The following is a 3,286-nucleotide window of genomic DNA, read 5'->3' as shown; positions in this document are numbered from 1 at the left end:
CAAGGCCTCAGGGCTTTGTATAGTGGGCTGCATAGGCACAGTGCCATATGCCAGCAGAAAACCAGTGTGTAATGACACCAACTGAAATAGTTGTAAGTGTGATGTCAGTTCAGTCCATAGCATCTAAACCATGAAGTTTATGGAAAAGGACATATCCCAGATACAGAATTATCCCTCCAAGTTACCAAGTGGGAAACACATAACGTCATTTGCCTCATCCTTATTGGCAGGGAGATTGCCAGGGAGACTGGGAGAAGGGGCTAGAAAGAAAATTTCCACATTACAAGTACTCATTTAACAAATACATGGTATCTTCTATGTGATATTCCAGTGTTTTTCATTGTTTAAAACTCACAGTCAACCCATATTTGTGTGTCATGAAATCAATTTTATGGGTATCAACTGGATTTTTAATGATATAAAAAAGAATAGAATAAAGAAAAATGAAATTGCAGAATGCATCTCACACAGTAAGGGTATTATTTCATAAAACTTGTTTCAGTTATGTGTGTGTATATAGATCATATATATGTATGTATATATCCACTTATATGTAGATGTATATTCATTATATTATGAGATGGAAGAATGGATTCAGATAATATAAATGCATTTTTCTTATTATAGATTATCATCAAAATAGTTTGAAAATCATTGTGTTACATCCTAAGACAGATATAAATAAATATAAACTGCGTATATTCACTGCCACTTAGAATCCTACAATCTAGTTAGACATGAAGAAAAGGGAAATGAATATTTATTTTATACATCACTCACCACAATCATGTGCATAGGCTATTTTATCTAGTTCTCACGACAGTCTCAGACATAACATTATTGCTATAATCATTTTACAGGAGAAGAAATCAAATAATTTGACCAAGGTAATGCAACCCATCCCAAATAGATAGGGTCTAAATTCATAGCCTGGTCTGAGTGTTGACACCATGATTTCCTCTACATTCTACAACCTTCCTGAAAAGGTAGCAAATGTGTGTAAAATGGGTAATGTGAACAGGGAGAAACTTGGAATTTTAAAGAGGGGAGAGGAATCTATTAGCTGTCAAGGGAGGAAAGAAAGTTTCATAGAGAAGGTAGGATTTGATTTTAACCTGAAGTTAGGAGAGGAAAAGGAAGTAGCAATGAATTCCAAACAGCGTATAGTGTATGAGCAAAGTCTTAAAGTAGGGAGTTTATGTGGAGTGTCTAGGGCCCAGGGAAATAAATTTATCCAGCTGGAGGGGAGATGTGTTTAGAGACTAAAGAGAGAAAAGCCTGGATATAAATTGGCCCTACGAGATATTGATTATGTATCATGTGTCAGGCACTGTGCTAAGAGATTTTTATACATTATTTTATTTAATACTTCTGACAACTCCGTGTGGTGGATATTATGATGTTTATTATAAATAGGAGTAAATGAGACTGAAGTGGGTTCTATAAGTTGTCCAAAATGTTAGTATGGTGCTGGATTCCAAGATACATATGTCCGAATCTAAAGCTTGTGTTGATAACTACTCTGCCATATATTGGAAATGATTCATAGATAAAGCAGTGAATTTGCTTCTGTTTGCACCCCACAGCTGAACCATCAACACATCCTGTCCTATGTTTTTTTTAAAACATATGCAGAATCTGATCAGTTCTCAGTACCACACAATCCAAATCACATCTCATAACTAATGCAGCTGCCTCCTAACTAGACTCCCTAGAAATCATACAGTATTTGTCTTTCTCTGTCTTATTTCACTTAGCATAATACATAATGTTTTTTTAGTCTCTAACTCACTTATTTTCACTCTGATTTTTATAATTTCCTTTCTTCTACCAACTTTGGGCTTTTTTTTCCTTTTTTTTTTGGTTATTCTTTTTCTAATTCCTAGTAAAGTTTTTCTACTTTTTCTAGTTCTAGTAAAGTTTGAATGTTTATCTGAGGCCTTGTTTGTTTGTTTCTTGAGTTAAGCCTGTGTTGCTATGAATTTTCCTTTTAGTACTGCTTTTTCTGTGTCCTAAAGATTTTAGAACATTGTGTTTCCATTTTCATTGTCCTAGGTTTTTTTTTATTTCCTATTTGATTTCTTTGTTGACCCATTGACCCATTGGTTATTCAATAATATGTTGTTCACTCTCCACATGTATGTGTTTTTTTTCTCTCCCAGTTTTCTTCTCGTAATTGATTTCTAGTTTTATACTGTTGTGCTCAGAAAAGATGCTTGATATGATTCCATTTTCTTAAATTTACTGAGACTTGTTTTGTGACCTAACATGTTATCTTTCCTGGAGAATGTTACATGTGCACTTGAAAAGAATGTGTATTCTGCTGCTTTAGGATGAAATGTTCGGTATGTATCAATTACATTTGTCTGGTTTAATGTGCCATTTAAGGCCAATAATTTTCTATCAATTTTCTGTCTGCAGGCCTATCAGTTGACATAACTGCATTGCTAAAGTCCCCTGCATTAATATGTTGCTTTCTAGTTCTCCCTTTAGGTCTGTTAAAATTGCTTTATATATTTAGGCGCTCCTACTTTGGGTCCATAAATCTTTACAAATGTTTAATTATCTTGTTGTATTGACCCCTTTATCACTATGTAATTCCTTCTTTGTCTTTTGTTATAGTCTTTGTTTTAAAGTCTATTTCATCCAATGTAAGTATTGCTACTTGAGCATTCTGTTTCCATTTGCATGGAATACCTGTTATTCATCTTTTCACTTTCAGTCCGTATGTGTCTTTCTGTTTGAAGTGACTCTTGTAGGCATTATATAGATGAGTCTTGTATTTTTATCTATTCAACCATCCTATGTCTTTTGACTGGAGATTTTAGTTAATTTATATTTAGAATAATTATTGATAGGTATGTGCTTATTGCCATTTTTTTCACTGTTTTCTGGTTGTTGTTTTTTTTTCAGCTCTTCTCTGTTCCTTTCTTCTTTTCCTTCTTTCTTCCCCTGTGGTTTGATGGCTTTCTTTAGTGTTATGTTTATATTCCTTTTCTGTTGTCTTTAGTGTACTTATTATAAGTTTTTCTTTGTGGTTACCGTGAAGTTCACATATAACATACTATGTATATAACAGTCCCTTTTAAGTTGACGATAACAAATTTAAACATATTCCAAAGCTTTAAATTTTTACTCCTCCCCCACATTTTATACTTTTGATGACACATTTTACATCTTATTATTTTAGGTATCCCTTACCTAATTATTGTATTTTTAATTAATTTTGCTACTTTTGTCTTTTCCCCTTCATGCTAGCTTTATAAGTGTCTAATCCACTATCTTT

This window comes from Rousettus aegyptiacus, unplaced genomic scaffold (assembly GCF_014176215.1).
Source record: "Rousettus aegyptiacus isolate mRouAeg1 unplaced genomic scaffold, mRouAeg1.p scaffold_m13_p_9, whole genome shotgun sequence".
In the NCBI taxonomy this organism is placed as follows: Eukaryota; Metazoa; Chordata; class Mammalia; order Chiroptera; family Pteropodidae; genus Rousettus; species Rousettus aegyptiacus.
Note: the sequence above shows the minus strand (reverse complement) of the source record.